Here is a 13,949-nt window from a genome sequence, read left to right as displayed (position 1 = left end):
AATGACCTCTTTCTGCGCTGCAGGGATTCAATGGATTCTAACATGTCCTGGGGGTGTCAAAATAATACTGGATTTGAAGCTAAAATGAAGGAGGAAAACCACTTCCTCATATTGTGGGTATATAAAATGTGCACAGAGAGGGGTTCAGACTGGAGAAAGTGAATGATGGTTCCTTCAGACTGATGTCCTCAATTAGTATTTGACAGCTTGCTCTTTGTTATAGACGCATAATCAGTCTGTTGTTAAGTGACAGATAGGAGTGCCTGTAAACAGATTAAGCTAGCATTGAGCAGCGCACATTGTTGAAATGATTGATACCAAAGTTATTTATTGCTTTCCTTTATTTTCCAATTTTCTCTAGTCCTCTCCGCTAGCTGCTGGCTTGTTTTGATTTGATTTGATTTATTATTGTCACAAGTATTAGTATACAGTGAAAAGTATTGTTTCTTGCATGCTGTACAAACACTGTACACTGTACATAGGGAAGGAAGGAGAGACTGCAGAATATAATGTTGCAGTTATAGCAAGGTGTAGAGAAAAGATCAACTTAATACGAGATAGGTCCATTCAACAGTCTGATGGCAGTAGGGAAGAAGCTGTTCTTGAATCAGTTGGTACATGACCTCAAACTTTGGTATCTTTTTCCTGACGGAAGAAGGTGGAAGAGAGTCTGTCCGGGGTGCGTGGGGTCCTTAATGATGCTGGCTGCCTTTCCGAGGCAGCAGGAATTATAGATACAGTCAATGGATGGGAGGCTGGTTTGCGTGATGGACTGGGCTACATTCACGACCTTTTGTAGTTTCCTGTGGTCTTGGGCAGAGCAGGCTCCATACCAAACTGTGATACAACCAGAAAGAATGCTTTCTATGGTGCATCTGTAGAAGTTGGTGAGGGTCGTATCTGACAAGTCAAATTTCCTTAGTCTTCTGAGAAAGTAGAGTCGTTGATGGGCTGTCTTAACGGGTGTTGGCATGGGGGGGACCAGGACAGGCTGTTGGTGATCTGTACACCTAAAAACTTGAAGCTCTCGACCCTTTCTACCTAGGTACACAGGTAGACAGGGGCATGTTCTCCACTACGCTTCCTGAAGTCGATGACAATCTCCTTCGTTTTGTTGACATTGAGGGAGAGTTTATTGTCGTCGCACCAGTTCACCAGATTCTCTATCTCATTCCTGTACTTTGTCTCACCATTGTTTGAAATCCGACCCACTACGGTGGTGTCATCAGCAAATTTGAAAAACGAGTTGGAGGGGAATTTGGCCACACAGTCATAGGTGTATAAGGAGTATAGTAGGGGGCTGAGGACACGGCCTTGTGGGGCACCGGTGTTGAGGATGATCCTGGAGGAGGTGCTGTTGCCTATCCTTACTGATTGTGGCCTGTGGGTTAGAAAGTTCAGGATCCAGTCGCAGAGGGAGGAGCCGAGGCCAAGACCACGGAATTTGGAGATGAGTTTCGTAGGAATGATGGTGTTGAAGGCTGAGCTGTAGTCGATAAATAGGAGTCTGACAAAGGTGTCTTTGTTATCTAGGTGTTCCAGGGTAGAGTGCAGGGCCATGGAGATGGCGTCTGCTGTGGACCTGTTTCAGCGGTAGGTGAACTGTAGTGGACCAAGGCAATCTGGGAGGCTGGTATTGATTCGTGCCATGACTAACCTTTCAAAGCACTTCATAATGATGGATGTCAGAGCCAGTGGACGATAGTCATTAAGGCACGCTGCTTGGCTTTTCTTTGGTACAGGGATGATGGTCGTCTTCTTGAGCTCATCAGGGAGGGGTGCGTTGGAGGCGACGATTTTACATGCCTTCACCTTGTAGCCCGTTATGTCTTGCAGACCTTGCCATAGACGGCGGGGATCCGCAGCGCCGGCCCTAGGGTTGCTGGCGCCCCGGGCAAGCTGAACTTCAGCGCCCTTTGGGGGGGCGGGGCCGAGGGGGGGGCGAGGGGGGGGGTGGGGGCCGAGGGGGGGGCGGGGGCCGAGGGGGGGGCAGGGCCGAGGGGGGGCGGACCCGGGGGTGGGGCCGGGCAGAGGCCGAGGGGGGGGGGGGGGCCGAGGAGGGGGGGGCGGGCCGAGGAGGGGGGGCGGGCCGAGGAGGGGGGGGCGGGCCGAGGATGGGGGGGCGGGGCCGAGGGGGGGGGCAAGGGGGCGGGGCCGAGGGGGGGCGGAAGGGGCCGCCCTGGGGAGGGCGGCCACCGCGCATGCGCTGGTTGGCACCGGCCCAACTGCATATGCGCGGGACCCGAGTCTCTGGCGCCCCCTAGCACATGGCGCCCCGGGCGACTGCCCGAGTTGCCGGTACCTTGGGCCGGCCCTGGGGATCCGCATGGCTAGCCTGGGACCTGAGCTTGGTCCGGTACTGTCTTTTGGCAGTACTGTCGGTACGGTCGGTACCATCTTTTGTATTTTTAAAAATTCATTTATGGGATGTGTGCATTGCTGGCTATGCCAGCATTTATTGCCCATCCATAATTGCCCTTGAGAAGGTGGTGGCGAGCTATCTTCGCGAACGGCTGCAGTTCATGTGGTGTAGATACACCCACATTACTGTTAGGGAGGGAGCCCAGGATTTTCACCCAGAAACAGTGAAGGAATGGTGATATTTTGGGTTGTTATTCCACACAGAGTGGATGCCAGTAAATACTGTTTTTCAAATACAATATAGTCAGTGGACATAGAAGGAGACAAATCAGTCCATCGAGTTGGCACCAACCCTCTGAAAGAGCAACCCCGCCACCTAACCTGCACATCTTTGGACTGCGGGAGGACATCAGGAGCAGCCGGAGGAAACCCACGCAGACACAGGGAGAACGTGCAAACTCCACACAGTCACCCAAGGCCGGAATTGAACCCGGGTCCCTGGCGCAGTGAGGCAGCAGTGCTAACCACCGTGCCACTGCCCCAGCAGGCAATTTGGCTTTGGAGATCACCATACCTGACCCCAACATATTGCTCACATGTAAAGCCAACACGGGCCACTGGACGGAGAGGTGCCATGTGCCCGACTTAGTGGAGTAACCTGCTCAGTATCAAGGATCACGGGATGCTGAATGGCCATTCACGGTAGGAGGAGGTAACAGAGGGCAGAGGGTAGCCTCAGACTTGCATCCCGGAGAACGTCGGTGATAGAGTGAAGCGAGTGGGAGACAAAAAGTAAACTGTGAATCTATTTGTGTTTAAAACTGGGCCACACCCTGGGCATTGTGAGATGACCCCTGATCCTAACAAGAAGCTGCACTCACAGGGGTCCTGATCCGAGAATTGGAGCTACGACGCGGCACCGTCATCTCTGGTACACGTTCCCTTAGGTCAGGAAGCAGCCTCATTGCTCCCTTGTGTTCAATATTAATTTGTACGTTTGTGTGATAGGCAAGCAATTCGACTCTCCTTTTTCAGCTGCCCAGTCCCAGTTTGTCCACCACTTCAACCGTAGTTCCTCAGCCAGTCCCCAGCCCCAATCTGTGTTGAATTAGCTGAGTTCAGCCTGGGAAGCTGTTACGGCTGCTGCAGTTGACCAGTCCATCCTTGGATTCGCGTTGGGATGGGCGGGAAGCCAGTCGGGGTTGCCACTCCAGCCGTTGACTGCTGTCTCAAAGTATTTTTGCGGAGGTTTTAGATGAGTAACCAGGCTGAACAGCGATGCTTGCTATAGCTGAAGAGCCGACCGTCACTCGCGATCTCAATTGGTATTTTGTTCGAGTAAGATTTCTTACAACACCAGGTTAAAGGCCAACAGGTTTGTTTGGAATCACTAGCTTTCGGAGCACCGCTCCTTCCTCAGGTGAGACACGAGGGCAGCAGGGTAGCACAGTGGTTAGCACAGTTGCTTCACTGCACCAAGGTCCCAGGTTTGATTCCCGGCTTGGGTCACAGTCTGTGCGGAGTCTGCACGTTCTCCCCGTGTGTGCGTGGGTTTCCTCCGGGTGCTCCGGTTTCCTCCCACAGTCCAAAGATTTGCAGGTTAGCTGGATTGGCCATACTAAATTGCCCCTTAGTGTCCAAAAAGGTTGGGTGGGGCCACTGAGTTACGGGGTTACGGGGATAGGATGGAGGTGTGGGTTTAAGTGGGGTGCAGACTTGATGGGCAGAATGGCCTCCTTCTGCACTGCAAATTCTATGATTCTATCTCCACGTCATGGCTCATCATTTGTTTTAGGTACTTGGCTATCTGGGGAATGCCATCCCAGCATAGCTCAGGAGAGGAGGATAGAAAACTAGAAAGAAGCATATTAATGATACAAAAGCATCAATTTATTTTCCAAAATGAGGGAACAAAGAATGAGCTCATGCAAAAAGCTTAGTATCTACCACACTGAAAGATTAAATAGTATAAATTTCAACAATAAAGAAGTCCCTTTAAGAAAGCCCATGGTCATTAATTAAAATTAGACTCTTTTGAAGCAAATTGTATTGGGGATTACTGGCTCTTGTCCAACCAGTCGGCCTACTCTTTTTTAATTAACTACCCACTTATCATATATTAATTACGCTGGTACTGTAAGCACCTCACTTGGCTAGTGGCACTGTCTTAGCCTCTGAAAAGTGCAGGACAAGATAAAATGCTCTCCTGCAACGTCGAAAATGAGTAGCTGCAGTTAGCTGGAGGAAGTACTTGCTGAACTTGTTGAGATCCACTGTTAAATCAAAATGGAAATGGCCAAAAACACTTCAACCACTCAGGAGCATTTGACTATTGCTAAGGCAACTAATGCAATTACCCCAGTCAAAGGTTTGCCTCAAAGAGCTCGATCATCCCTCCTGGTTCCTTTGCCAATGATTCATCCCCACAACATTTTCAAAATTGCAATCTTTTGTTTAAGCTCTCTGCAGAGGGTGACATAAATAAATGATCATCTATTATTTATTGTGAATCATAAGATCAGCATAAGGAACTCAGAATCTTTTCTCTGCTGGCTCTGTTTCTGCTACTGTACTCAAAGGTTTCAGAAGAAGGTGTTTCAGCCCTTTGATCACGTTCTTTTCTCCCATTATTGAGCCTGACTGTTTTTTCTTTAACCAAAGTCTACCTTTGGCTTCTTTGCAAGCGGCAAGGTAGCACAGTGGTTGGCGCAGTTGCTTCACAGTTCCAGGGTCCCAAGTTCGATTATCGGCTTGGGTTACTGCCTGTGTGGAGTCTGCACATTCTCCCCCTGTCTGCGTGGATTTCCTCCGGGTGCTCCGGTTTCCTCCCACAGTCCAAAGATGTGCAGGTTAGGTGGATTGGCCATGCTAAATTGGCCTTAGGTTAGGTGGCATTGCTCGGTTACGGGATACGGCGGAGGTGTGGGCTTGAGTAGGGTGCTCTTTCCAAGACCCGGTGCAGAATAAATGGGATGAATGGCCTCCTTCTGCACTGTAAATTGTATGATTCTTCCAGCTATTGATTATCCGTTGTGCAAAGCAAGTAATTCCTGACACCTGTCCAAAAATATCTCCTCCAGCACTGGAATGAACTTGGAGGCACTATACGCTTCCCAGACCTGCACCCTAACTTGAAGCTAATTGGTAACTTCACTCAGAGATGCTGGAAGATGGCTAGTGTGAGAAGTGAAAATGTAGGAAGCAGAGATTGGGGCATGTAATTAATAGTTTGTAGAAGACGTTTCTTCGTTCCATTTAACCCATGCACTACCCGATCTGGGTGGTGGTTGGGTTAGATCACAAGGAGCTTTAACCTGCGCTTATCTTTATGTTTAATTCTGGAAATTTGGGATAGAATTAATAGTCAAATGGAAAATTTTGGGTTGATTAGGAAGAGCCAGCATGGATTTCTAAATAGGGAAATTGTATTTAGCTAACTTACTGGGGTTTTTTGGAAGAGGTAACAGAAAGGGTCGATGAGGGTAATGCTGTTGATGTGGTACAGATGGACTTTCAAAAGGCATTGGATACAGTGCCACACAACAGTTTTGTGAGATAAGTTATAGCTCATGGAATTAAAGGGACAGTAGCAACGTGGCTGAATAGTAGGAAACATAGAGGAAAATAGAATGGATATTTTTCAAGCTGGAGGAAGTTTTGTAGTGATCTCGATCTTGGTGTGTAGGGGACAATTTCAAAGTTTATGGATGGCATGAAACTTGGAAGCATTGAAAACTGTGAATAGGACAGTGTAGAACTTCAAAAAGACATAGACAAGTTGGTGGAGTGGGCAAATAGGTGGCAGATGAAGTTCAATGCCGAGAAATGGGTAACTCAGTGGACTGGACAGCTGGTTTGTGATGCAGAGAGAGGCCAACAGCGCGGGTTCAATTCCTGTACCGGCTGCGGTCATTCTTGAAGACTTGCCCCCTGCTTGAGATGTGGCGATGTTCGGGTTAAATCACCACCAGTCAGATCTCCCCCTCAAAGGGGAAAAGCAGCGACTGTGACGATTTGCTTTACTTAAGGGCAGCACGGTAGCACAAGCGGATAGCACTGTGGCTTCACAGCACCAGGGTCCCAGGTTCGATTCCCCGCTGGGTCACTGTCCGTGCGGAGGCTGCACGTTCTCCCCGTGTCTGCGTCGGTTTCCTCCGGGTGCTCCGGTTTCCTCCCACAGTCCCAAGATGTGCAGGTTCGGTGGATTGGCCATGATAAATTGCCCTTAGTATCCAAAAAGGTTGGGAGGGGTTAGTGGGTTACGGGGATAGGGTGGAAGTGAGGGCTTAAGTGGGTCGGTGCAGACTTGGTGGGCTGAATGGCCTCCTTCTGCACTGTATGTTCTATGTCTAAATGTGAGATGCATTTTGGTAGGAAGTACATGGAGAGACAATATAAAATAAGGAGTCCAATTCTTAAAGGGGTGCAGGCGCAGAGAGACCTGGATGTATATGTGCTAGGGGCTGGTTTAGCTCACTGAGCTAAATCGCTGGCTTTCAAAGCAGACCAAGCAGGCCAGCAGCACGGTTCGATTCCCGTGCCAGCCTCCCCGGACAGGCGCCGGAATGTGGCGACTAGGGGCTTTTCATAGTAACTTCAGTGAAGCCTACTCGTGACAATAAGCGATTTTCATTTCATTCATTTTTCATTTCATAGATCATTGAAGGCAACAGGAAAGGTGGAGAGGGTAGTTAATAAAGCAAATAGTCAGCTGGGCTTTAATAATAGGGGCATCGAGTACAACAGCTGAATTTATAGATTACACTAATTAGACCTCAGCTAGAATATTGTGTATAGTTCTGGGCCCCACACCATTGGAAGGATGTGAACGTATTGGAGAGAATGGAGTCAACTTTAGAGTCAGAACATTGCAATGATATTTGGTTGTTGTTACTCTATTCTTGCACCTTCTGTAAGTCACACCAATACGTCGAGCAACGCATTAAACTAAAAGAATTCTGACTTAGTTAACAGTCAATAAAATGTGCAGCACAAAAGCAGTAAGACCAGACTGAGTTACTTGCCTGACTACACAAAATCATAATTGTACATTTGATTTGATTTGCTCCTGTTGTTATACTGAGGATCGTGGGGCTACTTGTAGAGCATCAAAATGGGCACGTAATGAATCAGATTCTCTGGTGACATGCATATAAAGAGTTGCTTGAAAGTCTTGTCACTTTTTAAACTGTCACATTTGAAGGAACTGGGGGGTGATGCGTGGTGTGGCGGGGGGGGGGGGGGGGGGGGGGGGGGTTCAGGTTAAAATTTTTGTTTTCCATCTCAGGGACCTGGGTTCCATTTGAGCGCAGACTGAAAGGTTATGAATTCCTCTCTCAGTTGGTTGTAACGTTCCTATTGGAAATGAAAACAGAAAATGCTGAAAGAGTCAGGAAGTCAGACCTGAATCGTTAACCTTTCTCTCTCCCCAGATGCTGCCTATTTCCAGCATTATTATTTCTGATTTCTGGCATTTGTAGTAATGTGCTTTTTGATTTAAATGCTCCCAATTTGAATTGAATCTGGACAAAGCAGTTCCCAGTGTTTTTGAACCCTGAGACAAGACCATTTTGAATCTAGCTTCAATCGGCAATTACATTCAGAGAGACTGCTCGATGTCTGATGCGGCGGGCGCGATTCTCTGGCCTCGTTGCGCTCTCACTCGAGCGTTTCGAGACCGGTGAATAACGGGAGAGGCCAAATACGAGAACCGTGCCAGGTGCCAAACAGTTTGTGATGCAAACGGTCTGCTCCTGTAGGCAAAATCAGGATCTCATCGTAGTGCGGCGAGAAACCAATTATCACCACTTAAGCCCCATTTCCATACAATTAACGAGCACCACTCCTTATCCAAAGGCCTCCCATCATTCAGCGGCCTCCCCAGCAAGTGGTCACGCTGACGCTGATTAGTACGCCTTTTGAAAAATGTGAACCTGGAGGAAGGGCTTCTCTGGGAAGCTGAGGAGGTGAGTAGCCACCTTTGCTCACAAAGAGCTCTGGGATGCTGGGCTTGCCATCCAGTGCTCAGTGGGCGTGGGGGACCCTCGGCTGGGGGTGGGCCACCATGGGAGGGTGGGGGGGTTGCTGGGTGGGGGTGGGGTAACCGGGGGGGGGCAACGGCTCACGGCACAACCATGCCAACCCCTGGATCGTGTGTACCTGTTCCTGGGGCAACGCTTGTCCCTGCCGGTCTGCCCCACTGACCACCCATGGGAGGGCCATGTAGCTTGTGGGAGTAATTGCCTCGCATCCCAATCACATCTTGATGCCTGGACAGTGTACTTGAACACTGCGGGTGACAACACCACGCACGCAGCAGCCAACATCCGAACACCCAGGGGATGGGACACAGCTCCGGGGACATGTCCATGGCTGGACTGTGGATTGGTGCCATGGGGAGGGGGAGATGCCTGGATAAGTGGGCCAAGGGTTTGGAGGTCAGCACACATTGTGGAATAAAGTGACAGAGGCATCAATCTAGGTGCGCACAAAGGTGTTTATTGTGTTTGACAATTCCCCCCCCCCTTGGATGGTGCTGCCTCCTCACCCACAACCACCCCTCGCCCCCCTCGCCCCTACCTACCCCCTACCTCTCCGCCCTCCTCCCCCAGTGCCCTCAGTGAGCCTCAATGTTCTTGGCCCTCCGAGCCCTACCACTATATCCAGCTGTGTTCCCGAGATGGACATCAGAGATGGAGACAGCCAGCTTCTTACCTCGTCCCATAGCCTTTGATACCCCTGCCGGATGTCCTCTGGAGGCTTTGAGGTCAGAGGGCCCCGGCTCACTTTTCGGCGGCACACGCACAGATGTGCCGCCTTGTCCCATTTGCTGGCTGCAAAATGCGGCCTCACCAGAGGGTGGAACGTGGGGAAAGCTGATGGCCAGCATCCCCACTCCATGGGTCGGGTCCGGGCTCATACTCAGCGTCCCGTCCTCCCGTCCGGTGCCCATACAGTCCTGGGGTTCACCTTGGGACGGAGGGGCAGCTGGTCTGAGCCCCGGCTGCCCCTGCATCATCTGGCTCTGCACCATTCTGTCAACACTCTCGGTGATGCTCCTCATTGACTGAGACAAGTTCCGCAGTGTCTCGGCCATTCCCATCTGAGAGCGAGACGTGTCCCACAGAACCTCACCAAGGTCAGCCTGATAATGGATAACATCTCCAGAGAGACAAACATTCTGTTGAGACCCTAAGCCATGGCCGTCACCAACTGCGCGACGCCTTGGTCACCTTCATTAATGGTGCCGACGTCATGCACCAGGGTCTCCACTGCGGTTGCCATTGTGGCAGTGTTGGCCTCAGTGCCATGCATTGCCCGTGACATCTCCTGCACCTGTAGCCTCTGGGGCTCCACCAATCAGCTATGAATCTGCTGAAGTGACGCTAATATCTCCCACTGAATGTCCCAGCCGCTTCCTAACATCTCCTTCAGCTCCGGGATGACCCCTTCCACAGGCTCAGCATCAGGCTGGGACCCAGCTGGGTTCTGGGATCCAGTAGACCTCCAACTGTTATCTCACCTGGGGGGTTCCTGCCTCCACCTGATGTACATCAGCAGCTGTGTGATGCTCATCAGATTGTGCCCCAGAAGCCTGACCATTAACATGTCCCACCGAGGTGTGTGTATCTGAGCTGGTGGAGGGTGGGGAAGACAGCTGTGTCACGACTATTATAGTGGCATCCTTGGAGTTCTCCTCCGAGGTGGTCTCCTGGGAGGCTGGAGAGAGGGCCTCCCAGAATGGGCCAGCGCCATCAGCTGGAGGAGCTGCGGGAGAATGGACAAGTGTCAGTGGGAGGGATGGGTCAGTCAGTAAGGCAATAACAACTCGCGTGGAGCCCGGTTTGTTCCTCCCGGGTAGGGGGTGGGGTGCATGATGTCTACTCACTCGCGCTGCCCGATTTAGGTTGTTGACCTTCTTCCTGCACTGGAGGCCAGTCCTCCTGGTCACACCCCCAGGGCTCACGAGGCCACCTTGTCCCAGGTAGCACTGGCTGCCCTATGGCTAACCCTCCTCGACCCTTGCGGGAACAGGACATCCCTCCTGGCCTCCACTGCGTCTCTGAATCTTGGGGCTGGTCACTTCAGCCATTGTTGCGAGCTGGCTGGAGTTGGCTGAGCAAGGGCTGCTTAAGTACTGCTTGACCTTGTTAGCCGGGGGGGGGGGGGGGGGGGGGGGGCTGGCGAGTGCGGTCCCGGTGAATCAGCTGGCGAGCCGTCATTTGCGGCGAGAAGCCTGTCAGGCCTTGTTAAGTGGCCCAATTAACGTTGAATAGCGTTGCTGGCCTTGTAGGCCAAGAGCTGGGAAGCTCGCGTCAATTCCCACTCACTACAGCACTTAGAAATCTTTCCCGAGAATCGTGCCCGGCAAGTTGCGGATTGTCACATTAATGCATTGGTGTCAAGTCCTTTCTCTGAGTGGGACACAGGGAATCCAGAAATCGTTACATTTCTCAAGTGGGCCTGCTTAATGGTGACACTAAAAGCCGGATTTCAAACGACTTCCACTTACGTGGACTCACAGCTTGATGAGTAGGGGAACTCATTCAAAAGCTGCTCTCATCCTCGTTGCACTCAGCAAATCATAATCTTCCTTTAGACAGTGGTGACTACATCTTATACCAGTGGCAAGCCTTTGGCATAATGGAGGAGAGATCAGTCAGCCACCCAGATTTCAGTCAAAAGGTTTAAAACCGTATCAATTCAGTCAAATTTATTTCTTGTCCCTTATGCTGCTTTTACATTGGCTTACAACTGTGTTCATGTCAGCGGTCAGTGATCCGACTAACGTAAACTTGTCAGATTTACGAAGAAAGAACTCACATTTCTCCAGCTCCTTTCATGACCTCAAAACAGGTCAAAGCACTTTACAGCTAATGAAGCTACTTTTTGAAGAGCAGTCACTGTTGTCATGTTGGAAATGCAGCAGTCAATTTGCACACAGCAAGATCCCAAACCAGCATGGTGATAGTGACCAGATAACCTTATTATGACAATGGCTGGGGAATAAATACGAGCCAGGGCACTGGGGAGAACACCCCTTTTCTTCTCCTCCAAAATAATGTCATAGGATCTTTTACACCCAACCCGGAGGGCAAATGGTGTCTTAATCAACACTATCTATTTCCTCATGCGGATGATACGACTGTGGTGGGTGGTATCTCAGACAACGACAAATCAGACTTTGGAAGGGAGATAGATCACTTGGTTGCATGGTGTACCGAAAATAACCTCTCTCTAAATGTTGGAAAGACCAAGGAACTGATCATCAACTTCAGGAAGCGTAGCTCGACACATGCCCTTGTCTACATCAATGGCTCCGAAGTGGAGATGGTCGATAGCTTTAAGTTCCTGGGGGTCACCATCATCAACAGTCTGTCCTGGTCCACTCACGTTGATGCAACAGTCAAGAAAGTCCAACAATGTCTCTACTTTGTTTGCCCCTTGTTCCGCACTGTAACAAATCACTATTTGTCGATGTATTCTGTTGATTATTCTTTTTGTGTACTGTGTACGTTCTCTTGGCCATGGAAACATATTTTTCACTGTACTTCAGTACATGTGACAATAAATCGATCAATCAAAAAAAATCAATCAATCAGTACCGCACCGGAGTGGCAGGCTAGGTCTTGATGTAGTTGGAAACTAGTGGCACTAGCAAGATGATACAGCAGTGTGTACAAGCACTCAGAGATATATCACTATTTGGTGTTTCACTATTCTGGGAAATACAGTCACAGGATTACCTCACTGCCCGGCAGTATAAAAAAAACAATTCCTTTGTGTCAGTGATTGTACTTGTTTTGATAAAGCTCTTTTTTCTTTTTCAAAATTTAGATTACCCAATTATTTTTTCCAATTAAGAGGCAATTTAGTGTGGCCAATCCACCTACTCTGCACATTTTTGGGTTGTGGGGGCGAAACCCACGCAGACACGGGGAGAATGTACAAACTCCACACGGACAGTGTTGATAAAGCTTTTTAACAATCAAAGAAGCTTCTCAGAATGCTCATCACAATGAGAGGTATATGCCAACACCAATGTATTAACGGACAGTCTGTCTATCCATTCCTGCCTCTCTGTCTCTTTCTTTCTTTCTATTATCTCTGATTATATGTCTACCTTTCTCTCCATCTGCCTACCAACCTATATGTATGTCTAACTTACTTCATGACAGATGGATAGACAGACAAAATAGACAAATCTGTTACTAATCTTTCTACCGACCTGTCTGTATGTCTAATGGTATCTATTTTACCTTCTATCTGTCTCAATGTCAATTTATTATGTCTGTCTATCACTTTTCCTCTTGGCCTTTATTTGTACACTGGTACATATGCAAAAATATAGCATGGCCAAATTAAAAACTTCGGAGCTGAAAATATGTTGACGGCTGACCCTCAAACTCAATGAGTAACATGTCTGAGGTTAAGGCAATGGCATGCCCCGTGTACCCGTTGTCAATATTGTAAGTACCAAAGATTAATCTTTTTTAGTGTCACAAGTAGACTTATATTAACACTGCAATAAAGTTGTTAGCACTGCAGCCTCATGGCGCTGAGGTCCCAGGTTCGATCCTGGCCCTGGGTCACTGTCCATGTGGAGTTTGCACATTCTCCCCGTGTTTGCGTGGAGTCTGCCCCCGCAACCCAAAAATGTGCAGGGTACTTGGATTGGCCATGCTAAATTGCCCCTTAATTGGAAAAAATGAATTGGGTTCTCTAAATTTATGAAAAAAGAAACAAAACCTCTGCAATGAAGTTACTCTGAAAAGCCCCTAGTCGCCACGCTCCGGCGCCTGTTTGGGTACACAGAGGGAGAATTCAGAATGTCCAATTCACCTAACAAGCATGTGCTTCGGGACCTGTGGTAGGAAACCGGAGCACCCGGAGGAAACCCACGCAGACACGGGGAGAATGTGCACAGTGATCCAAGCCGGGAATCGAGCCCGGGTCCCTAGCGCTGTGAAGCAACAGTGCAAACCATTGTGCCGCCCAACTTACGGCAACATCATGGTGTCTCATGGGGGCCAGTTCCGAAATCTTGGAATTTTAAATACAAATTGTTGTCGCTCCTTTTCTCTTGGTGATTGATTCTTCAGCCGTTACGGGCGCGATTCTCCTGAAAGATTTCTAAGTGTGGTAGCGAGCGGGAAATGCTGCGAGCTTCCTGGCGCTCGGCCCAGCGAGGCCAGCATCACTATTCAACGTTAATTGGTCCACTTAACGAAGTCCCACAGGCGCTGCGCCGCAAATGAAGGTTCGCCAGCTGATTCGCTGGCACTGCGCTCACCAAGTCCCGGCTAACAAGGTTGAGCAGCACTCAAGCTGCACTTGCTCAGCCAATCCCAGCCAGCCCGCAACCATGGCATCGGGGAGACCGGCCCTAAGATTCGGGGATACAGACTCGTGGAGGTTGCTGGACGCAGAGGAGGCCAGGAGAGATGTCCTGATCCCCGAGGGTCCCGGGGGGGGTCAGCCACAGGTCAGCCAATGCTACCTGGGACGAGGTGGCAATGGCTGTAAGCTCCGGGTGTGTGACCAGGAGGTCTGGCCTCCAGTGCCAAAAAAAGGTCAACAACCTACAC

This window comes from Scyliorhinus canicula, chromosome 12, assembly GCF_902713615.1.
Source record: "Scyliorhinus canicula chromosome 12, sScyCan1.1, whole genome shotgun sequence".
NCBI lineage: Eukaryota > Metazoa > Chordata > Chondrichthyes > Carcharhiniformes > Scyliorhinidae > Scyliorhinus > Scyliorhinus canicula.
This window is presented reverse-complemented; position numbering follows the sequence as displayed.